We start from the raw sequence: 24,707 nt of genomic DNA on the forward strand, positions 1-24,707 counted from the left end.
AATGAACCACTTAACTCTGCTACGATGAAAGAATGTGATTGCTCTTAATGTTACGGAAAGAGATGTCTGTCTTTAGTGCCAAATATCCTCATTTAAAGGTTGCTCTCTCCTACTGTGTTTGAATTTTCTGAAGGTCTCGATTTCATCCTCTGGATAAGGATCAGACCTTTCAGAACTCGGTGCCTCAGCCCCCATTCTGCACCGCCACATTTCTGGCAGCGCTCAATAATAGTTCATTTTGAAAGCTGTTACTCTGGGAAAAATGGATCCTGTTAAGACTGAGTCAGGGGGAAGAGGGTGGTTGAAAGCCTGACCTGCCTTCTGATGAAGTTCATCCGTATTACAGTGTCCTGCTGCAAGGGGAGGTGTGAGGCTAAGGTGTCCACAGGTAGCACAGTCCTGAGCTGAGTGACTAAGCCCTGGTAAGACACCAGAGAGCTCACTGGATCAATCAAAACCAACCAAGCAAGCAACCAAAAAAACCCCAAAAGGCAAACCCACTACCTTTGGATCAAAATTGTGTTTCAACTGGGAGAATAAAATGTGCTTTTCATAGGAAACTACTTTAGGCATCTTTCTTTTTGCTGTGATGCAATTTTCAATACGGACTTTGATTTTCAATTAATTTTGCCTTTTAATACTGGAAGCTAGATGTCGCCATCATGGTTCAAAGATGCTCCCAGATATAATATTGGATTTTTTTTTAAAATTTGGTTTTGGGACTAACTGAAAATGTTAAAACTGCAGCATTTTTCAATCAAATGTAGCTGGTATTACTCAGCCTTATACAATCAAAACACAGAGTTTGGCTGCTCAAAAATGCAAGAGGAACAGATAATTTATATTTTTTTGAATATTGGGTTATACTTTCAGAACATTTTTGCTTCCAGTGTTCAGACTTGTCCCTGTGGTGCTGTCAGCTGGAAATACATCTTCTAAAATTGCAGGTGAAGTTGTAATGTAACCACCTCATTTTGGTGATCTAAAGCTTCAGGAAAAATGCCAATCACTGAAAGCTTCCTTCCTGATAAGAATACTGTTAACTGGCAGCCCTACAAATCCAGATGTTCTTTTTTTTTTTTCCCCATCAGTCTGGTCCAGGGAAGTTTTTACTTGATGAAATATCATGCTTTGCCCAAAATTGCCTCTTCTGTTAAGAAGAATGAAGTAGCATTGCCTCCACTTGCCTGAAAACCAGTATGTTTCTAGGGAGACTGTCCTCTAAAATCAGGAATGACAAGATCTTGACAGCTGAGTGACCTTTGTAGTCTGTGCAATGCCCCATAAATGCAGAGACTTTCAGTTTTCAAGTACTGCATTTTCTTTGCAGCCATGTCTGACTAAATAAAATATTTAAAAAAACCCCAACTAACCACAGCCTGCTTATTTTCTCAAATAAATGCATCCAGATCAAGGCAACATCAGGACTTTTGTCCTCTCTTGGGAAGGGATGCAGCAGGAGAGACATGAGTATTCTGGGGTGGCATAGTCACTTTCTTGTCTGTCAAGTGGATTTGGCCAACTTTAGTAATCTCCAGTGCTTAGTCCACACAAGAGTAGCAACACTGTACTGGCACCTAATATATATATATTTTTTTTTTTTTAAGAGAAACAGGTGTCTCATTTGAGTGGTCAAAGTATAGTTAAGCCCCAAGGTTAATTTCTGTTCCTCACCCCCTGCTGCCCTAAAAGGTGACTTTGAGTCAAATTCTCAAGTTCTGTGAGTGTAGCTCTCTCCAGTTACACCACCTTGGCTCCCAAGTCCCTGTGCTTCCCAGATACTGTGGAATTTGTTCAGTTGTTGAAAAACTTTCTTTATGTTGTGGTTTTGAGTGCTCTGTAATAGGCAAAACAACAACTTTCCTTTTCTTTTTCTAGAACTACTCAACTGCACCCTTTTGACATTATTTATGGAAGGCAGATACATTAACAGTTAATACTGGCTTTAATTCTGCTCCCTCCTCACAGTGAATGTTGATTCCAGCTCTTATGATTTTGATGAAGACTGGCTTTGCTGGCAGCCTGTGGTTGGCACAACTACAAAGCTGATTTTGGGAACCTTAGAGGTTTATTTAGATTCCTTAAATGTTTTAGCTTGATGGTATCAAGGGTATTTTTGAAACTTTTGAATCCTTTTCAATTGCTAACAGCACCAGGCAGGCAGACATAGACACACACAGGGACTAGGAAGCCAGTGCCATCTTTGCTTTGTTCCTCAGGCTTGTAAGTGTCTCATTGGGTGGGGAAGGAGAAGGGGGGCCAAAAATAAAAAGGAGTAATAACAGCAGTAATAACTGGTAGATGGGGACCACGTTCTTCACCTCACTAGGGGAGGATGGAGTAGCAAAGATGATGCTTTGTTTGCACTGCTGGAAAGAGATGTGCAGCTGTTTGCAGCTGAATTTGGACCCTGTGTGGAAATGCTGATTCCTGTGCTCTGCTGATCAGTTCTGAGCATGAAAGGTAGTTCCCAGGGATCAGCCTGCTTGTCACCTTCAGGAAGTTTACTGCTTCCCTCTCTCACTGTGCTGTGGGCTGTTTGGATTGGTACCCCACAGAAATGTGCTGCTTTAACACTCATTTCTCTTTTGTTTTGTTTGGTTTAGGGTTTCTTGGGGCGGCGGAAGTGGGGAGGGAAATGAATGTGGAGGAATGTTGGAAGCATGTGGAGGCAGCAGTCTTGGGCAAAATGTTTTCAGTGTGCTACACCTGTGTGTTTGGTACTAGAAAATCACATAGAGCTGCTGCTTGAGCTGAGGAGAAGGAGCGTCTTTGAATAACATCATTTTTTTTCGATACCTTATGATATAAAAGTGATCTTCTGTGGAATGGCTGAGCAGAAATAACCCAAAATACTTTTGATCCATTTTAGGAATTTGTATGTAGCTCCTGGATGTAAACATCCAGTGATTTCTTGTTAATGCAGTGAGTCATATTTAATGCCTAAGATCAAGTTGATGCATTTCATTTCTCTTACAGCACCGTGCTTCTCCGTTCTCCCTTCTTCTCCCTATCCTTCTACCTTTCTGGACTTCATAGCATTTTTGGCAAATCTCTACAGTTTTTTCTTCTTCACCTGGAAGGGTGGTGGACAGTGTTTCACGCAGCCATTAGACTTGTTCCATTTCTTTTGAGAGTGTTTTGCAATGGGCAAGCAGGATGAAACCTCTACAAACTTAAATTTTAATTAATTGAAATTAAAGTAATCTAATGATTAGATGACGGCTACTCCCTTAATCTTTAACTATTCTCAAGAATTCTGGCAGAAGAATAAAGCTGATTAACTAATTCTGTACAAACGACCTTCTCTTCAGTTAAATGCCATAGGAATTTCCCAAATGGGAGCCAAGAGAGAAAGCAAGTAATCCCTGTGTCCTGCACTATCTATTTGAATTGGTAATCAGAAGTGAATACTCCTGCCTTAGAACACACCATGCTTTTCTGACGGGCACTGCAGGCTGGATCTAAGAACCATCTACATATATAATGCCTGGAAAAACTGTGAAATAAGAACTCCTGCTCTGACCTCTAGGTCTCTGCACAGGTGATGCTGCCCCTTATGTGTTGGAAGGAGATTTTTCTAGGTTTTTTTTTTGTTTTTGTTTTTTTGGTTTTTTTTTTTCATTTTAGGTATTGTAAGTATTGGAAATGCTGCTTTTGAGACTGTCTTGGTTGCAGGGTTGAATGGTTGTAGAAAGCTTCCCAACAGAACAATAGATTGTCAATGAGCAACAACAGAGTTTCTCTGAACTGATATATAATAAAGGCAAAGAACTTGTTTTAAGGCATGCAGAAAGACTTCTAAAATCAGAATTGATTTTCCCCTGCAAGAGTGATTAGAAACAGAATACATTATTGTCACAGTTCATAGTAGTTAGGCTTGTCTTCTGCAGCTAAACCAGAACTGTATGGGAACATGGCAGGCGTGAGAAGAGAAGCAGTGGTGGTTGTATTGAGAACCAAAGTACTACTTGCCTTGGCCCTTCCCCCCAGACTCCATGTCTCTTCAGGTTTTGTGTCAGTTAGCTTCAGCGACCACTGGATGTAGCTGTCGCTTCACAGAAATATGGCCAAGCAGACACCTTTTTGCCTCTTCCATAGCAGAGATGGCCCTTCCCTTCCCTTCCCTTCCCTTCCCTTCCCTTCCCTTCCCTTCCCTTCCCTTCCCTTCCCGGCCATCAGAGTGCTAAGAACACAATAGTTACCTGCACTCACCTCTCAAGTAAAAATGGAGATGGTCCAAATTCTCCATCTGTAAAGTCCCAATGTTATAGAAAAATGGGTTTATCAAATGCAGGCAGTGGCCCAAAGATCTGGACTTGGCCCTTTTTGTCTGACAAAATGCCAAGACAGGTTAGATATTACAGCCTGCCTTTAACTTCAGAACTCCTTCAGCTCTCCAGAGCTGAACATGAGTCCCACATTTCAGAGGTAGTATGGAAGAGTACTTAACCTACAAACAGACTTTTTAGAATATCAAGTATTCATAGATGAAGGGGAATGGCCTTAAGCTGAAGGAGAGCGTGTTTAGATTCGATGTCAGATGGAAATTTACTGTGGGTTTGGTGAAGCACTGGCACAGGTTGCTTACAGAAGTGTTGTGGATGCCTCATTCCTGGAAGGGTTCAAGGTTGGGCTAGATGGAGCTTGGAGCAAGTGGGTCTATTGGAAGGTTGTCCCTACCTGTGGATATTCTCATTTCAGTCAGAGAGAAAAGGAGAGATTTCTACCAGGCTGGGCCTGGGAAAGTGTTTCAAAGGAATGTAAATAATTCTCTATCTCTCTTGTTGTTCACATTGTTTATAGATGTGTTCTGCCACTGTGCGTCATTCACAGGGCACCAATGGTGTGAGATGTTTTTACTTTAAGACCAATGGAATTGGTCTGCATGATGTTCTCTATAAATAGAGTGGTGTATTTGAAATAAATCAGTTCTCTTCTCACCTTCTGACTCGGAGTCATATTCATTCCCATCCTGCCTCAACGGCGACACCTACCCATGGCACATGGAGTGAAACCAGGTGATCTTTAAGGTCCCTTCTACCCTAAATCATTCTATGAATCTATGATTTTGTAGGTATTCTCTGGAGGGGCAAGAAATCTAGGAGAACTGGAAGCAGAGTCAATCACTACAACACTAAGGAGGCATACCTAAATAGAAGGTGAAAATGAATGATCTTAAAGGGAACAATATGAACTTTTCACATCTGTATTTAAAAATACAAAACCTGGGTATTTCTGAGCCATCTAAAGTTACTATATTGCTCCCTTGCCATTGCTGTTTGCAAAACCATGAGTCAAAAGTAGTAGGCTGGAAGTGTTCAGACATCTATACTTACATGTATTAGTAGTTTACAAATACTTCAAAGCTTTACACTTATTTGATAGGAAGCAAAAGTGATTAAAAAACCCCAAAAACCCAATACAAAAAAACCAAGCATGATCCAGCTCCTTTTATCCCGTAAATATGCAGGAACACTGACTCACAGTGGATACATCTCATATGTTTAACTTGCATTTGGTCACATCACCTAGAGGTAGTGCTGGTCTATGGATTTGGTCAGAGTTGCTAGAATTTTTGTTTCCATACACTGGTAAATGCTGTCAGGTAGGTTAGAACTCTCCAGTTTTTATAATTTGTTCTTATGCCCTTTGTTATAACTCCAGTTGAAACTGAAGGACAAATGCTCTTGTCCTTGCGAAGGAAATATTCCGAGGGCAGCACCATTTTTCTTACCATCCTACTGCAGATGTTGGGGCCTCAGTTCTGAACTTGGAGAGGAGTGTCACAGGCATGGTTCACAACCTGCTTGCCTCCTGCCTGCTGCAGGATCAAGGCTCATCTGGACTTCCAGGTCAGGATATGTAGAATAAATTTTTTGCTCCTGTGCAGCTAGATTTTTCTACCTGTTAAGAATTTACAAGGCTGCATGTGAAGACACTGAAGCTTTACTTCTCAATTCTACCTCGCTCGCTGATATTAGTACAGCAAGGTGTATCACTGAACCTTAGCAAATGGGGCTAGAAAGGACAATAGGTCATCCAGGCTGGTCTCTTTCCCCAAGGCAGGATCAACTAGACCTAACCCTCCTTGACAGATATGCAGCAAACCTGTCCTTAAAAACCTCCCATAACAGAAATCTGACACCCTTCCTCAGGCCATCTTTGCCAAAGAAAAATTCTTCCTTGTACTAGAAAGGCTCTCCTAAGGACAAGCCTGGATCTCCCTTCCTGTAACTTAACCCATTGATTTCTTGCCTTATCCTCAGAGGAGATAGAAAAGCATTCTCTTCTTTGTAGCAGGCTATGGCATATTGCCTCCCCCATTATCTACTGTGGCCTATGTATTTCTAGTTTTTTTTCTGACTTCCCCATCCTCCTGGTCTTCTCCCCCCCACCCTAGACCAAGTTTTCTGGATCTCTGTTTGCTCTTGATGCCCTCCTGTGGGTTCTCTCAGGCTGATATATTGTGGAATAGCTTTTTTTTTGTTTGTTTTGCTTTGTGCTGGAATGCCCAGAGTTGTCTCTCAGCCAAGGCACATTCGACTTTTAGCAACTAAACCATAATTTTGGTTTAGAAGGCTTTAGGGAGACAATGCATAAATAGTATCTTGCTACCACTGTGTAGTCACTGAATGGGGAAAATGTTGAAGAGTTGCCTGACTGGTTTTAGACAAACAGGGTTGCTTGGGTGTTTGCTTCCAGGGTAGACAATAGGAGAAGAGGGGAGCTATATGAGTAGTGCATTGTGCCCACGTGTGAATTTAGGCCCTCATGCAAGAGGAATCTCCAAGCAGTGCAGTGTTTGAGCCAGAGCACAAGTAGAAAATTCCTGGCATCCTGGCAGCTGAACTCCTCATTCGGATTGCTTGCACTGGCAAGATCAAACACCAAAAACATCCAAGAAACATGACTAAAAGAGCTCCAACACAGTGGCTCTCTAAACTTCTTCTTTCTCATTCAGGTTTACTTTCATATGGCTGTTAGTGGGACTATGAGAAGGATCTTGCCTTCCCCCCACTGCTTTCCCTCCCCTTTACCATGCTGCATTTTAAATCAAGCTGTCCTCTGTAGCTCTGTAGCAAATCTGCACATTTCTGGTTTTGCTCTTTCAGAGGATAATTTCTTCTGTTTAATGAGATCTGAAAATGAAGTCAGGCATGAGTTGGAGAAAGGTCACAGTATGTGCTCAAAGGTATATTAACTACTGTTGGAGCTGGCATCCATTGACTTCCACGAGGACAAAATTAAGCAGCAAACAGTAAATACTTCCTCTAGCACTTTATTACAAGCAGGACCATTTACAATGAATAAGAATTTGGGAAGCTTCAAGGATGAAATGGGGATGCTCACAAATAAAAAGAAAAATCTTACTACTTAGGCTTAGAGTATGATTCCAGTCAAGGTTAATGGGGAAACAGTTAATGAGGGGTACAGAATCCAAAGCCTGCATTGATGCCATATTGTGTCTTACACATGTAATTAATGCTACTGACTACTGCTAAATGGCTCTACCTGAGCACATTTTCTCTAGCAGGAACTTTAAATCCCCCACACTGTATACAGGAGAACTCTCCTGATGCTTTACGACTCCCACTAATGCTGAACAGGCTAAATCAGAACCAATTTCTTCCACTCATTTCCAGGATGGTGATTTGCATCCACCACCACCATGATACATCCATCATTCAGGGCCCAGTGGTGTAATGGCAAGTTTAACATCAGCTTTACAAGGGGCAGGATCAGTCCTTGAATGCATGTAGTGAGAGAAGAATTCCATTTTTCCATTTAAGTGGTGTTTCCACAGCATTTCCTGCTGTGTTTTCTCTATTGTCATCTTCCTCTTGCAATTTTTTAATTCTATTTTTTTGGGAAAGCTACTTTCCTACAAGCTTCAGGCAAATATTGCTGCTCAGTGGCCAGCACAGTGAAAAAAAAGAAAAGCAGGTGAAGGTAGAGGTGAACCATTAGGCATCCTGAGTCCAGGCAAAGCATAAGGATGCAAAGCCCACACAGCCAGCTATAAGGAGATCCCTCCATTCACATCTGCTCCTGGGGGCTGAACTGTGCTCAATGCCCAGCATGGGAAGAGAAAGAGCAAGATGAGATTATTTTGAAGGAAAGAGAGGGACTGCGTGGAGTATACACTTACTGTCTGATTCTGTTGTTTAAAAATATTTTGTTTTCTTCTCCTTGCACAGAGGCTTTCAAGTAGGGCATTTGTAAACACTGTTCTTTCTACCCAGTGCTCATTGTATTGACAGGAATTGCTTCAGCTGAACAGTTTCATCAATGTGCTCAAGCCTGTTTGTAGGTGGCATCCAGAGGGCAGATTCCACTCTCATCTAAGACCTAGGCCTATTCCATTTCTGTCTTTAAAGCATCTCCCAGGTGCACTTAGGCATTGTTTTTCTTTCCAATCCCCACTTCCCCCACCTTTCCTCTTCTCTGCTGAACAAAATGGTTTGAAAAACTCAGGCCAAATCCTCAATTTCTTTTGGGTGAGGACTAAGAGAATCACAGGATTAACCTCCAGGTTCCACCTGCCCTTAGAGGAGGGACAGTTCCTCCAGAGCCACATAACCACATAGCACTGAGAGATGCAGAATTGCACCTATTTATCTTTGTGTAAGAGAGCATTTCATCAGCCTCTAATTGGACCCAAAACAGAATGGAGTCAAACTGGGCTGTGCTGCTGAGTCTAAACAGCCTTACCAAGTAAAGGTAAATGTCTCCTAAACAGATCACAATTTATATCCTTTTTGCATTCCTTGTGATTTGGGATTTATGGCCTTCCTGGAAATCTTGGCCTGAGTTGGAGAAACAAAAAAACCCGCAAGATTGGTGCATGATTCCAGCCTGTGCATCTTCCCCTGCTTTTATGTGGATTTTTTTTTTTTTTTGTTTTAACTTTTGATCGTTGGGGTGGGCTGAATTTGACTGGGTGCCTACCAAACCCTCCTCATTCAGCAGGATGAGGAGGGAGAAAATAAGGTGGAAAGAAACCCTTGTGGATCAAAATAAAGGCATTTTAGGAAAAAAAAATAAAGCAAGAGGCAGGTGTGGAAGCAAAGGAAAAAAGATTTATTCTCTACTTTCCATCAGCAGGTGATGTCCATCCACTTCCTGGGAAGGAATGGTTTTTCAGGCAAATGTCCTACTAATGAGTGCCCCCTCCCCTTCTTTTTCATTGTCATATGGTGCGTAATATCCCTTTGGCCAGTTTGGGTCAGCTGCCCTGGCTATGTCCCCTCTCAAGGTCTTGTCCCCTCCCAAACTACTGATGACAGAGAGGAAAGTTGGAGACACAGCCTTGATGCTGTGGAGAACCCTACATGAGAAACTCTGATCTGTTATCAACACCTTTCTAGCTACCACTGCAAAACCCCACACTCTGGGAAAAATTGACTCCATCTCACCAGACCCAGTACCAATCATCCACTCCAATGATGAGTGCCAGTCCGTGTCCCTACAAAACTACACCAAGCCAGTACCCTTCTATGTGCCATCCTAGTAAGTTTGACCCCAGACAAGCTCCCCACCGGAGTCTTCTGTTTATGGGATCTTATTGATCTTATTCAGCACAAGTTCTGCTCTCTGCACAGCAGCAACACGATTGGAATCTGCTTCAAACACTGTAGATTTGTCCTCTGGGTGTGAGAGAGAAAATCCCACTTTTTTGAGTGGCCTGCTCTTGTCCAGCTCTCCAACAGTTTTGAAGATTGGAGTTCAGTTCATGAATTCCTCCTGTTGCATTCTTAGAGTGACTGAATGAATCCAAATTATACTGACAGTGAGTTTTTCCTCTTCTCTCACTTTTCTTGTTTCTAAATGTTGAACTTTGAAAATCCTAGATTAAGTTTTTATTCCCTCAGCTGCATCATTATTTTCTGGGAGCATACTTGCATTTTTTAGGAAACTGAGTGGATTTTTGACTTGGAGAAATAGGAGAGAATTAGAAGTTAATTTAATTCCTTTTGAAATGGGGTTTATTTTTGTTTGTTTGTGGCTTTTGTTAATATATCCTTTACACATCTACTAGTTGTATGATCCTGTGGGAAAAGAGACAGATGGGATAATGATGATGATGATAATGATGATGATAAATAAATTTAGATATGTTGGAAACATCACATGAAATGAAATTTGACCCTGTAAACTTTTAAATGGAAGTGACCTAGGTATTGCCTGTTGAAGCCTAACCCTAGTAGCCTTCTCTGGTGGTTTTCCTGACAGATTTTAAAGCTTATCTGTTTTCAGTAGTATTTAGAAGCTGTTTCAACTGTATGAACTAAAGTCCTCAGAGGATTTAATCAGTCAATGGAGTGTAAGATTTGGCCCCCTCTATTCTAAATGCTGATAATAACAATCCTATTCTGGCAAAACTCGCATGAGGTTAAGGTTAATGCAAAACTACATTAATAAATAAAAAGCAACACCACCCCCACCTCCTCCCTCCTGTCCCCCAACTTGTTTGGCAAGTGCAGGAGAGTGCCTGGTTTGTGAGCAGGAATGCTTAGGAACACGTTTGTAGGCTAATGCGAAAACCTTTTTAATCCTGCTGATTTTAACTTGCTTAAATTCCTTTGAAGGTCCCCCTCTTTGATGGGGATTGAGGTTCTATTGCCATGATGCATTTTTATACTGCATTCCACAGGAGTTAGCACTTGCCATGGAGACCTGCACTTTGTCTTTTAAGCAGATAAAAAGAGAGGTCAGTCAGATGTAATTCCCCAACTCCTCATATAAACAATTTAACTGCTGCAGCAACACACTTGTTTGGAATTACTCCCTCAGATTCAATTCCCTTTTCCTGCTCCACTTGTAAAAATGGTTAGTGTCCTCTATAAACTGCTGCTCAGCCAGGTCCAAGGCTTGCTGTGGAGTTGTAGAATAAATGTTAATCTAATACAGGTTACTGGGTCAAATGCAATCACAGGCTTGTGGGAAAAGCTTAATACTGTTCTGCTTCTTCTAACACAGTAAACCTGGATATTATATGATAGGTTAAATACCATTGAACCATGGCAAGAATTTTCTTGAAAGTAGGATTTAGTACAAAGGAAACTACACTGGAAGAGTGACCTAGGATTGACTTTGCTCTCTGAGAGCATTCTAAGAAGCTGAGGTATGCTGTGAAAATTATCTCCCTGAAAACATTAGGTACAAAAGACCCTAGGTCAGCTACAGCAAGGATGATTCAGCTAATAAAAGGCTGCATGGGTTTTTACACTGCTGCCTTCCATCCACAGGAAAGAGCATTTTGCTTTTTTTCCCCCCGTGCAGTGATTGTGAAGCCAGCATGATGTGACTAGCTTCAACATCTGATATCTGAGATTGTGTAAACACGCACTTAAAATATATAACTTTAACACTTGCATGTGTGTGCTGACAGTTGCTTATTTCCCACAGGCTGGCTTGTGTTATCCCTTGCTGTCATGTACCTGCATCACTCTGTCCTGCAGTGATGTAGTTTGGCACAACATTTCACCTTCTTTAGTGCAGGTTTTGTTTGTACTCAGTACTGCTGAGGTCAGAGACTCAGTGAAGTCATTGAGGGAAGGCTTGGGGAGCCAATCCTGCACGGAGATTTGGCTCAGTGTGTGCCAGTTTGTACCAGTCTCTTTCCACAGTGTATGCTGTCTACCTCTCCTTGTTTATGCGGTTATTTATAGTCCTGGTATTTGATTACAGAATGAGGGCAAATGGACACAAAGATGAGGGGAGTTGTGGACTTCATTTTATATTTGTTTTATATTTACTACTTTAACCCACCTGTTAGTGAGAGAGCTCTGAATGATACAAAAGGAGAGAGGACACTTCAGAGTGCCGGGGCTGAGAGATAGGTTGAGCTCAGACATCCTTTCTATCAGTCTGAGCAGGAAACAGGGATGAGGCATTTACACTGGGGTGAAAGGTGGCATGTGAACATACAGATTTGCTAGTCAGTTAAAAAAACCAACCAAACCCCATTGCATCACAGCATTGAAGTGTCAAAAGGCTGCCCCAGCAACAATAGAGCAGTGTCAAATCTCATTTTAATGTGGGCTGGGAAAGGCGGGGTCAAAACAGCCTGTGGCAGAGGCAGGAACATAACCAGGTCTTTTGAGATTGGTTGGTTGGTTTTGTTTGGTTTTAGTTGTGCTGTGAAGTTTTATCCTGAAGACAAACTTCCTGCATGAGATTTTGTATTGAGTGCTGTGTACAGCAGGCACTGCACGCCTTAGCATGTCTCAAATGTTTTTCACATTTTAATTCAGAAATGCCACTTAGCTCCCTTCAGGCTTTGCACACAAGGTGCATTCAAGATGCTAAAAGAGTCTCTAAAGACTAGTGGGTTGTGGATTCAAGAACTCACCTCTGCTTTGGAAAAAAATACTGCTCAACTGCAGTCAGGCACAGAGTTCCTCGCTGGGGTATGCTGGCCCTGTTTGGCAGCCAGCTGGACGTTTCCAGCTAATGCCCCACCCCACCCTCGATTTTCCAAAGGTAGTACAGCTTGGACTGCTGAAATACCGTGACTGCATGGCAGTCAACTTTTACTGCCATCATCTGAGCAAGAACTGAAGGGTGGTCCCCACACGTTAGAGACTGACAGGACAGAGCTCTAGGAAAGGACTAGAGGACTGAGACTAGGAGAAGAACAGGCACTGCTTACGTGGCTTTTCTGCAGGGAAATGGTTGGGGGGAAGATCTTGAGGAGGCTGAGATTAATAAGACTTTTGGAGCATTTCAAGCAGAGGGTTTGCTTTTTCATCAAGTGTTGTTGAAGCTTTTACACAAATGTGCCTTTAATTTTTTATTTTTTTAAACACTGAGTAGAACAACTGCAGGCTGTATCTTATCTGGGGAAGCATAACCTGTGCTGAAAAAGAAAAAAATGTTTTGTCTATGCTCTTTTCTTTTTGTTAGCCATGAGACCCTGTTAACCTCTGGTCCCCGAGCTCTCTCCTTCATTTTGTCTTCCATATAATCTCTTGCCAACATTTTGTTACATCAATCTGCTTCTGAATAGCCAGGCCCTCTGCATTCTCTTTCCTCCTCCAGAGTTAGTTGCGGGGTAAAAAAAAGCCCCTTTTTTCTTTTCGTCCCTGTTCCATTCTTCACTAAAATGTATACTTTTCCACCTTGTATAGTCTTCATCTGACCATGTTTCTGTCTTCTGCCTATTCCTCATATCCCTTACACAGGTTGCAACACCTTCCTCATTTCTCTGAGTCTCACTAGCCCTGACAAACCTGATGCATCTACCAGATGTTTCTCCTCTGTGCTCCCAAGGGCTACCCAGGACACACCTGCCTCTATGCAGCTGGAAAGCTGAGAGGAGGAGGATGTCTAAAGACACTGGTTAGTCACTCCTTTCTCCCCACTCTCTTCTTCAGGGCCAACTTTATAATCTGATTTTATTCATTGGCCAGTCAATGAAGAAACATCAGCTGATTTAGAGGGTTCAGAGAAGAAGTCCTCATCCTGCTGAAGGCTAGACTTTTATTGAATTTCACCTCTGCTTTCTCTCTTCTTTGTGCTGTGTGGTGATGCTGTGCACTTTCAAATAAATGTATTTATGACTCATTCATCTTAGGAAGAAAAGAGGTAGGAATGTCTCAAGAGTTGCCAGATACTCTATAAGGCTTTTTATAAAATAAAATCCTATTTGCTTCCCCAACCCTTCTTGTCCCCAACTGCTCAGTAACGCAGACCTTGGTACATTTTCAATTGCAGCTTGAACTGGAAATGCTGGCTGGCGTATAAGCGAAAAGTAAGCAATCTGGTTGTTATTCCACCTCCCTAAAAAAAAAATAATCCCAAAACAAAAACAACAAAAAAAAAATTTAAAAAGGCTGTTTTGATCTGTCATTTCTAGCTGGTGGATCAGTTCTGTCCAATAAGATTTTTTCATGTTTTACCACAGGACGTGCTCGTGGCACAGCTTTTTGTCTTGGTAAAGGCTCAGTGTCTCACCAGTAGCAAAGTGTGTACAAGGGCTGTGTCCTTTGTTGAGTCCTGAACCTGATGCATGAAAGGCAGAAATAAGGCTTGCAGGGTGTTTCTTTTCCCTTTAAGGAATAATTAAAAAAAAAAAAAAAAACAAGCAACCTGTGACATTTTAGAAGGCAATTTGCTAAGCTCTGCATGTTCTGTGTACTTTAGTGTGTGAACAAATTAGATTATGAAAGGTAATGTATTAGTGATTTGACAGTAATGTGGAATTTTGGAAGCATTAATCGCTAATGCATGTTTCATAATTTCAGCTAAATGATCTCGGTTGAAATGCAAGAGAGGCAATTGAAAAATTCATTGAGACTGCAGTGGAACCTGCAGATTACTTTGATTTACTGCAAAATACTGCAAGGCAGTAGGAAATGTTCACAGCTGCTGTGTTTATAATTATGGTAGAGGCGTGTGCTGAAATGGTAAATTCATATATGTACTTATCTTGTCAAATGTAAGCCTCATTCTTCGTCTTCATGTTACATATTAAAAAAAACCCAAACCAAACTGCAGGTTACAACATAGTATTTTCATTTATTATTTGTGTTAGCAAGGTCTTTAGATACCCTAACTGAGATCAAGGCACTAACTTGCTGAAAGCCAGGGTGGCAGTTTTTTTCTTCCAAGTTTTACTCTCTCTCAGTGCTGTAACAATCTGCCTGCAATGGCAGCTTGGGCAAATCTTCATGTCTCTTCTTCCTTGCAGGCCAGGAGAGTTGATACAGGTGAGTCTTAAATGGATGTAGGTTTCAGAGCTAATGCACCACCAAAATGAATTCATACCTTTCTGCTGCTCCCAGTGGGCTCCACACCTTCCCTGGTGGTCCATCCTGGCTGCAACATCAGTCATGGGTGTTCTTAAGCTACGTGTTTCTTTTTTCAATTGAGGGACCAGTTTATTTTATTTGAAGTGAAAGTTAAGAATTTTTAGGTCTCACTTCTTAGCTACTGTGCAGAAAGACATCTGCTTACTGAGTCATCACCACGCTGTGGTGTTCACCTTTCTTTCCGTTGATGAAATCCACTGTGCATGGATTAAATATCTCTTAAAGCCAGTTCTATTGGTTACTGACTCCATTGTCAGGAATTGATGCTTCCACAGCTGGGTTTTTTTTTTTTCAAGTAATCTTCTTTCTGCTGAGTAATCCTGTTGATGCTAAGGACACTTTATTCCCCCCTCTTCTGCCTAGTGTCTAATATATGAAATGAGGCTTATTTGGGATAGTAAAGGTGAAAGGATTGGGCTCTTTTCCAATGGCAGTGAAATTGGTTGTGAAGTATTAAGATGATAGCTGACTTCTATTTCATCAGAAAGCATGAAGGGCTGCTATTTAATGCATATTAAGTAGTGGAGAATCATAAAAAAGAAATTTCTCCATTGAAATTCTTTATTTGGTGTAAGGAAAAGCAAGGCTAGTCCACATAAAGCCAGAATTCTCTTCAAATGAAGAAAATATTGCACCTCACGTGAAAACTACAATGCTTGCCGTGTCTCACTTCTTCCTCATTGAGAGGACTCTTCATGGCCCGTATTTCCCAAGTCAATTACTAAAGCTCAATAAATTAACGGGCAATTTCTGTTTATAAAGAAATTTCAGCAGAAGCAGTGTGGACTCTAATTCACAACAATGCAACATAACTGATAAGTTATTTGTGTAAATCCTCTAAAAGGACTCAGTGGGCTCTTTACATCTGCCCAAAAGAGCCTTTCAAGCTTGTCCATGAAAATATGATTGTCCCAGCGACTTCCATAAATGTCTTTCTGTAACACCCACCCTTTTGACAAGTGCTGCTGAGTCTTCAGGGAGTGTCAGAATCTCTCATTCCCCTTTTTAAAATGGATGGTTTGAGCTAAAGTACAGATTGAGTCTGCATGGGTACAAAGAGGGAGAGCAGAGATTTGTCTTTCAGAGAAAAATTTTCAACCCCTTTTATATGATTAATTCCTTACTGTACTTGATTGGTTTTACGAAGCCCAAGGAGGTACCTGGCACTTTTTGGAGCGTGTAGAAGGCATCTTCCTTGCCTTGAAGAGTTATTTTCCCACTGGGTGTATCCACAGTGGTTAATGGAAAGCAGCTCAGACTCCTGAGCTAGCAGACCCCTCCTAGCCAGGAGCAGTGCTGCTGTGAAGGACTGTGGTGGTTATTTTTCTGAGACATATGGCCACGTCCTGGCCAGGTGCCACACAAGCGTGGCCCTGCTGCTTCTGAGCCACGAGGGAAGAGCTCCAGTAACTCTACAAGGCTGTCACTCACTTGGCAGCCATGTGGGCAGCTGGCCCTCCTCCTTCTTCCTAGGTGCAGACATCCTGACACCAGCGGCGTTTCTGCCCAGATACGAAGATTTCTTGGACCAGAAGAGGCAGCTCCCTTCCTGCAGTGGAAACAAACCCCTCACTTGTTCCTGCTGCAGTTGAGACTTGTTTATTTTTGTCTTCATTTGAGCATTACTCTTTGTAGGAGGAAAAGTGTACTTCCAGGAAAATGTCTAAAACGTATCTGAGGTATATAAAAATGTGAAGTGCTTTTTCATATTAGTAATCAGTTTCTAACAGAGAGCAAGAATAGATTAGTTTCCGTGAGATGTCATTTTGAAATGAAAATATAGAAAATATTTTAGTTTTTGCGGCTTTTGTGAAAAGTAACAGTTCTGGAGAGACAGACATCATCAAGTCACCTGCATTCTAAAAAAAAAAAGAAGTCAAACACCAATTCTAACTCCCCCACCTAACAGCATCCTGTCTTTTCCCACATACAGGTTTAGTTTACCTGTTGCTCCTGTGCTGTTTTCCTGATGCACTGAATCCAGGATTAGATTGAAGACTTCCCTCTTGATACCCATGTCCCATGGAGTTTGTGTGCCTGGGAGATTACCATAACATGACCGTACATTTCAGATATGTTATAATAATACAGCAAAATTCCTCAAACAGTGTTATACAGCTTGTGAATAGGATCAGAAACATTTGCCAACATTGTCGAGGCAGTTTATACAGTTTACATACATAAAATCAAAAGAGCAATCAGGTTTTCAAACAGCTTTAACGCAAAAAAAAAAAAAAAAAAAAATGTGAAGGCAATATAACATTTAATGAAAAGTTGGCATTTTGAACAAGCAACAAGCAGTATTAAAAATTAAAACTGAAGTAAACCTTAGTTATGCTGCAGAAAAAAATTACATTGAAAACCTGGAAATGAGTTTGCCAAAAGCATGTATATAAATAGAGAATGCACGTGACAATTGTCTTTATTATACAGCCGAATGAGGGTAAGGACAGGTGAGTAATGATAACAAAACCATCTTGTAGTCTCATTCAGATCTTACAATGTTATTTGATTTAATGCTGGAAGCTGTTTGAAAGATGACAGCATTTCCAGCAGTATCTTAGCAGCTTTTCTGCACCAGAAAATGTGGTGTGGCTGTGAGATTCAGCCCTTACCATAGAGGGCTTGGCTTTTGTCTGGAAGTGTCAGGTCAGGACACAAAAGACTATCTGTCAACATTTTGGGAGCTGTGGAAAGAGCTTCAGAGGAAATGAAATTATATTTTATTTATATATGGACAGGTTGTGGCTAAGCTCTTACACACAACTTGATATTAAATTCAACCCAAAGTAAAGACCTCAACTTCCTAACCTCTCATTTGCCCCTTTCATTACAGGGGATCCTCCATAGTTTGCACCCAGCTCTCCCTGCTGCTAAACTCTGAGCAGCCTGCAAAAGCTTTCCTGAAAATTGGCCAGAACAAGACACCACCTAAAAATGTTTCTTCCTTTCATGGGAAGCCTCCAAAGTGTGGCTCTCCCAGAAGGATTTTCATGGGTCACCCAATGGATCTGCCTCCTATCTGCCTCTGTAAATGGTGAAGAGATACTGGCAGCCCCCTATGAGAGAAACCCAGAACTCCAGCAGTTCCCAAGTGCACAGGTACAGCAGCAAAATCTGGATTTTTATATCCAGGCTGCAGTTAGAGGGCACAATCTTCAGTGCTTTGGTATTCTTGATTTCTTTGTACTTTGTTGAAAAGACTGGTATTTGATACTTTGTGTCCAAATCACTCGCTATGCCTGAAGTGGGCTCAGGGCTGCAGATGATCAGCTGAAGTGAGCCTGCATGTGTCTCCAGTTTAATAAAAATTGTGCTGAATTATAACAAACAATTCTGCACTGTGATTTCAGGATGCCACCTCATGTGGAAAGTTCAAAGAGCACAAACAAAAATGGATCAAAGAGTGAAGCACAAGGTTAGATTATTTTTACAGTTAAAGGAAGAATTTTTTTAGTCAAACCTGTGAAAGGTGCTGTCATGGTTTTGGTGGGACAGTAAGGACACTGTGTGATGTGCTCTGACACTGTGCTGAGTCTTTTGGGTTCTGCCTTTTTATTTTTCCCCACAAGCCTTTTCATCAAGCAACATAAATGGTTTGATTTATTCCTCAGAAAAGCAATTCAGCAGCTTGTTCATTGGTTTGTAATGTGTCAGGCAGAATGCAAAGTGTAAACTACATCAAGGGAGAATTTAGGAGTTTACACACACCTACTCATGAGAAAACTTATCAGACATTTTGGTTTTGTTTTCCAAAACACAAGTCATTGATTTAGGAGAAAACAGCATGGCAAGGTCCACTATTTGGATGTGTAAAATAGACAAATTTAAGCTAAAGAAGAGATGCACATGCTTAGTAATAACCATAAATCATCAGTGGAAGTATTTCCCAAGAGATGTGATAGATAGAATATTTAAATGAAGACTTTCTGAGTTGTAGAAATCCCTGAAGTGGATTCTTTGCTCTAGATGAGAAGGAAGGTCAAGTGATTATTTAGGAGATAAATGGTCCTGCCTGGCTTAAAAATTCATGTATTTATTAGATGTAAACAAAATGGAAGCAGATGTACATTCTCATCTACCCAAGTACTTGAGGGGAGAAAAAGCAATCCAGCACCACGATACATATATCCTCTCTTGGCATAGGAAAGAGCAGGGTTGTCCTTGCCTCTCAGACAGCAGGATGCTGTGGGAACCAGCTGAACAAGGAACCTTTATTAGAGGTCTGATTAACAAAAGGATTATTGCTGAGTGGTTTTCTAGAGCATCTGATTTAGAGATGGAATGATCTCTGTAACTTTAATCATGGCTTATTGGCAATGCAGATAATTTTAAAAAATGTTAAAAATATATATTTTAGATAGATATGTTTCTGTCTCTCTCAAAACCACATTTGTGATAATTTTATCTATTTCAAACTGTAGGTTGTTTAATAGGTGGTCCTTAAATGAGATTGGTCATGTGATATGTAATGAAATTCTGAGATGCACCTGAATTTACTAGCCGCAATTAAAAATGTGGGCACCACCTTTAAGCAAAATTGTAGCAACAAGCAAATGCTTTTATGTCATCCTTATGGGGATAACATCCCAGGAATCCAGTCTGTGGTCTGTTTGATGTAGGGAGAGTACAGGGTCTGCTGAGGCTGCTGAAAACCCATAAAAATAGCACTGGGATCTGAAACATATTTCCAGGCAAAACTTGTTCTGCCTTCCAGTAAGCAGTAATTTTCAATGGCCAGATTTGTGTTAGAGCACTGTGTATGAGATACAGGTGTAGACAAATTCAGTGTTAAATAGTCATACTGCTGTGGCTTGATTAGAAATGAAGCAAAGGGCAGTGCATCAGCTTGTCCAAATAAGGTACCTTAGAAAACAAAAACACTTCTGAGAGAAGCTTTTAAGGCAAGTTCTTTAACTCCCCAGTGCTTAACTTTATGGAAGTGTTGTGTATCTGCAAATCATTCAGTTCTGATTTGATTTCATTCAGATTTTGATTCAAAATGAATGCTGATTTTGGATGCCAAATTTAATGCATTAAGATATCCATGTTCTATTCAGTTTTGCCTTCATACAGTGTCAGTGCAGGGTGCTGCATTTAAAATAATGTATGAGTACAGGAATGAGCTCATTGTTAGATGACAATATGATATGGTAAGGTGATACTTTTTTAAAATAATAAATTCTCTTTTTCCTGGGAAAGGAGAGGAATGGAGAAGTTGCTTGTCTTCTTCTTGTCTCCTGAAAATACCATTAAGTTAAGATATATTATGGCTTCTCTTTTAATTTGGAGAAATTTTTTGTAATATGCATTAATTATCTTTCTTGCCTAAGAACTGGGTACTTGAGGGCTTGATCCAACATCCATTGCTGTAAATGAAAAGTCTTCTCCAGCTGTAAATACTGGATTGTTTGCCTGGTCTTGACAAGATTTTCCCATCAATAGAATGAATTCAGAGGCTGGTTCACAGTTATGCTCAGCATAATAAGTTTCTTATTTTTTGCTCTAAATGTGTCAGTTTTGAGTATCTCCCTTTTAAAAGGAAGTTTAAGATTTTAATTTATTCAAAGAACAAATGTTCTTCCCTTAGATCTTCACTTTTTGTAAGTCTATAACAGAAATAGTAACAAAACCACCTGAAGCATCCATTCATATACCTAGAAACAGTTTATGGGGACACTGAAAGACATTGATGTTATCTTTTTAATATTGTAAGGAATAATCCTATTGAAGAAGAAACAAGGAAAACTGTTATGCCCACAAGGCAGAATTATCCAAAGTTGATTGGAGAAGCTCAGGTTACCCTACAAAGCCCAAGCTGTGTGCTGGCCTATCTTTCCATCAGGGCTTGGTGAATGAGCAATCATTTGTGGATTCTGCTCATCTCTCTTGGCGAACTTTGTTCAGTGGAATTAGATACAACTTTGACAAATTAGAAGTGCCCCTTAGCCCCACTGTCCCTGCCACAGCACAGTCTGCCAATTGTGCCTGCTTTTCTGAAGTTGGGCTGCATCAGAGCCGTCAATGGCAGGCCTTCCACAAGGCTACACTTTTTAATAAGGGAATCTGTCAGCACTGGCTTCACCAGTCTTGCAACCTTCTCTTAATCCATAGTGCAAAGTGCCTTCCCTCTGTTGTGACTTGGACTCTGAAATAAATATCCCCTTTGTTTACAATATGCCGGCAACAAAATTAACCTTTGGGATTAATTGCAACAGAGAGTGGTCTGTGTTTCATCTTTCCTCATAGTACAGGTTTGGGATTAAGTAAAACTCAGCCACCTGCCTAACCAATGTCTGTAACTTCCGTTGCTGAATCCCTGGTTTTGCTCACAGTTTCTTAAAAGATGGTGCTGGTTACTGAGCTTTTTATATTTTCAGAAAAGTTGATAGAAATTTCAAGTATCTGTAGCTGACTTGGTGAGGAGGAGAGTGGGACTAAGCAGGATGTTCCAGCTCTGCCTAAAATCTGTTAGTAACTGGTTTGTGGTTCAGCACAGAAAACCGGGACTGCTGGACTAAGTGCTAGCTCTGATTTATACTACTCAGTTATATCATGATAATTGGTCTGGCAAAGGATTTTCTACTCTGTATTTCACCATATTTTTTTCTTTTTTTCCTTCTTGTATAGAGCATATGTTAATCTGTCATATTGGTAGGACTGGAAATTAGCAGCATATTCTGTCACAGAATTGAAAATCCCAAGTTCTTTACTCTGACCTGTCCTTTCTGTTGTGCCCATCCTGCTTGCGCCGATCTGGAGGATCTTGTGGTTTTAAAGGTGTTGGGAAGTTGCTTTAGGGCCCTTGTCTGAACCTGTTTGCTGAGATGGGTTCTTGCTGCATGTGAAGTGATGAAATTTCAGCATCTGCTTACTAGGTCTGTAGAGACTGGCCTGGACAGGTCCTTCAGTTTTGTATGGGCAACCAACCCCCAGCTTTATTAGCAAAACAAACTTTTGCGCATTGCCTTTGACTCATGATAATTCCACAAACTGTCACAGGGGACTATGATGTCCCTTGATCACTTACGAGAGGTCATAAGATGAACTTGTTGCTTTCTTCAGGAAACATCATCACTGAATCCCCTCACTGCCACTGAGAATAAAACTGCTGTCATTTTAGCTCTGAAGGAAAATCAGTGTTATCTGCGTTCTGTGTATATCTGTGCATGTGCCTCCCCCTTATGTCATATAACATTTTAGTGTTATCCATTCTTAATCCTGTGTGAAATAAGAGTTTCAACTTCAAAAGTAACCAAGTTTCTTCACTGTTGGGGAAAAGAAGAAACTGGATAGGGAAGTGTCACACTAATGGAGCATTTATTGGATGTATGGTTTCAGTGGCATGGCTTCAGTGCGTGTTCACAGGTTATTTAACACCAGAGAATCCACACAGGAAGGAATCTCATAATACTCTGCTGCCAGAAAACCTTCAGACTCTTGTGCTGTCTTAGACACAGAAGTCAATCAACCACAAGAACCAAATAAAAAGAAACCAGACTTCATTAGTTTCAATCCTCACAGCACTATTTCTTTCATTTATGGTTTCTCTGGAAGCAGACATGGCTTTCCAGTGATGCATGTGCTCCACACCTTCATCACCTCAGGGTTAGCACTGTTTGCTTGGGGCTGCTCTTGGAAAGGACTTCAGTGAGCACAGCCTGCAGCAACCTTTCTCTTGAAGGTCACCTACTATTACCCCATAAATCTTGAGCTTTGTGCTCTGTTCTGGCTACCTGTTTATATCAGAATATAATTCAAGATGTTGGTTATAATCTTACTAAGCCCTTAAAGGCTTAGGACAAGGTTAGCTAAGAAAATTGCTTCTCACTCTCACCCCCACTTCATGCCCCATCATGGGAGTTATGATCTGTTGGGTTCCTGTGATTATTCTCCCTGCAGTCAACAACGTGGCTTTGCTGGGGAAGCAGAGTGTGTGCCTCTGAAACACGCCTCCAGCAGCCTGAAAAAATCCAGGTTTTCTGAATGCAATGTGAGGCAAACAACTTCCATGAACATTTTGGAATTTCCTTGGATGTTTTTCTGCAGAAGGATCCAGGGACTCTGTTCTCTGGTGAGGTACACCATCATCTCTGGTATTTGCTGGTTTTGCTGTATTGCTGCTGAGTGCCCCACAGTTGTGGTGTGTGATTTTTCGAAAAGATAATAGATAAAACTCCAGTGTTAATACTTGTTGTTTTGCAGTGAAACGTGGCAGATGAGATCATGCTTTATGACTGCTCATGCTGCAGCTAGGGAAACCTGGAGCAGTGAAGCCTGAGAACTGAGCTCCAGAGACAGCTGGAGTGATATGGGAAAGGTCAGTGGAAAGTGCCGGGGGATTGATGAGCTTCTTGGTGAGGTGCTAGAGGCCAAGAAGGGCATGATAAGAAATGAAAGCAGTGAGACACTGAGAGGAGGCAAGGAGTGGGTGCAGAGCCTCCCTCAGTATTCCATCGAGGACCTTGTTAAGAGAAATTTCACTGCAAGTCTTAAAGGGGGGAAATACCTTTTTTTTTTTTTTTTTTTTTTTTTTTTTTTTAAATAGTGCAAACACTTCCTCTGATGCAAAACCTTCAAGGTCCTTTATGTCAGCTCTTCTATACTTCAAAAAAAAATGCATAAAGTACGGGTACAAAGTGAACTAAAAGAACTTGCTAGATTTCTCATTTTGGAGGTTTGTACATATCTTTACCTCCTCACAGCGCATCTTCTTGCATCAGTAGTCACCTTCTGTGGCTTTTTCACTGTTAAGCTCTTTGTACCACACCAATTTGATTGGTTTGCATTGGGCTGCTATTGGAAAGGAAATGAATAACAATATCTTAAATTTTATAAAAGAAAATTCTATATCTATCCTACTCCCTTTGTGTGCAATCTGATCTTAAAGGTCTTGCAGAAATTTATGTTAGAGATACAGATTCACATCATTGTGTGGTCTTGACTTGCATGCCACAAGTTTTGTAATGCCTGGAGCTAGCAAGGCAGAGTCAGCAACAGCCTTTCAGTGTGTGGCCAGCCAGAGAATGGCAGTGTTTGCAACAACTTTTGATGTTTTAAAGTGTGGGAATCCTTAAAATCAGGGTTTTGGGCAAGTTGCAAAAGGCAGGCCTCAGGCTTCTTCATTAAGACAGAGGCAATGGCTCTTGAGTATTTCACAGGAGGAAATTTTGTGTGGAAGAATTCAGGCTTATGATTTTTTTCCTTTCCTGTGACAGAACAGTCCAGCCTAGGCCTCAGAGATCTTCCTTTTGAAAGATTTGCTGAAATAGATATCACTGTGAAATGTTCCCACAAAATCAGCATATTTTGATCAAAATAAATATTTTGCTAAGAGTTGTTCCAGGCAGTTCCCCTCTTGAATGTCTTAACTGTTTTAATTCAAGTCAGTTTTCCATGGCAGCAAGCTGCCTGTGATGCCTCTGCTCCTGCAGCCTTTTTCTTCCTTCACAGCAACATTGAGAGCAATCTCTTATTATACTTACAGGGGAAGAATTTACTGTTCCCTTATTCCATCAAATTATAGAAATGAAATAGTGGTGATAATTCTAGCTCATCAATAAAAATAGGTTTACTCATCATCTATGCCAGACTGAAGACGTAATTAAACTGTACAGAGGACCTTGAAGTGATGTTAGCATTTTAATACAGAGAAGTAGAAATATTCATGGAAGGCCAAATCATGATTTGTAATTTTACTGAGGTCATTGCAGAGCTTGTGATCATATTACCTTCTCTTAAGGATACAGTAATGAGCCACACTTAAGTTCAGATAAAACCTAGTGGGACACTGGCAATCAAACCTGCAAGCCCTTGCAAAGAGGCTGTTAACAACTAAAATGGAATCAGTGCTTAAGCAAAAACTGCAGTTACTCCTGCTTTCCTAAA

At 40.9% G+C, this 24,707-nt stretch overlaps 1 long non-coding RNA gene across 4 annotated transcripts in view; it reads left to right on the plus strand.

The window, feature by feature from the left end:
* LOC137471800 (uncharacterized) overlaps positions 1–24,707 on the plus strand; it is a 351,710-nt gene that overhangs the window by 43,407 nt on the left and 283,596 nt on the right. The window contains exon 1 of one of the 4 annotated variants that reach the window (XR_010997852.1): positions 1,722–2,223. The exons of 2 other annotated variants lie outside the window; for them this stretch is intronic. This is a non-coding gene — a long non-coding RNA (uncharacterized lncRNA). Of the gene's footprint in view, positions 1–1,721; positions 2,224–24,707 lie in introns of those variants that run through there. One more of the 4 variants, XR_010997854.1, reaches the window with a different exon arrangement.

This window comes from Anomalospiza imberbis, chromosome 3 (genome assembly GCF_031753505.1).
Source record: "Anomalospiza imberbis isolate Cuckoo-Finch-1a 21T00152 chromosome 3, ASM3175350v1, whole genome shotgun sequence".
NCBI classification, from domain to species: domain Eukaryota; kingdom Metazoa; phylum Chordata; class Aves; order Passeriformes; family Viduidae; genus Anomalospiza; species Anomalospiza imberbis.